Source organism: Apium graveolens, chromosome 7 (genome assembly GCF_009905375.1).
Source record: "Apium graveolens cultivar Ventura chromosome 7, ASM990537v1, whole genome shotgun sequence".
Taxonomy (NCBI): Eukaryota; Viridiplantae; Streptophyta; class Magnoliopsida; order Apiales; family Apiaceae; genus Apium; species Apium graveolens.
In genome coordinates this window covers 260187930-260188597 of record NC_133653.1, presented here as the reverse complement: position 1 = coordinate 260188597, position 668 = coordinate 260187930, and positions in this window count along the sequence as shown.

The window sequence follows — 668 nt, the reverse complement described above, 5'->3', positions numbered from 1 at the left end:
TATTATTATTATTATTATCTAAAATCACGAATATCACACTCACGAAGATCTCTTTTCTTGCATGAAGCTCCCACAATATTTGATAAGTTGGAAACCACATTGGACAACAAAGCAACACGAGGATGATTTTTTGCTACGACAACTAAGACCGGTTATAGTTGATGAGCAAAGTAATGGACATAATAAGCGGAAGGATTTTCTTTTAAGATTAAAGCTTTTAGGCCATTAAACTCACCCCGCATATTACTAGCTCCATTGTAACCTTATCCCCGCACACTTTGATATGCTAAAACCATACTTGGATAAAAGTCCTTCCATTATCAACTTAAGTGATAAAGAAGTTGTATCACGTACGTGTACAATACCAAGAAATTGCCCAATTACACATCATTTTGAAGTCACGTAACGCAATACAATTGCCATTTGCTCCTTCAGCACAATATCTCGAGATTCATCAACTAATACAGAAAAAAAATCAACTTGTAGATCATTGATTGGGGTGCCAAATCACATGACATATGCTAATTTTTGTCAAATCTGTGATTCCTTTGTTCAACATATATTAAAAATACGGATTGTCAGGTATGAATAAAAAAATCTAATACTGCGATGTGGATTTATCCATGTTGTATCCTATTGGATTTCCATGTGAACTGGATGCCATTATT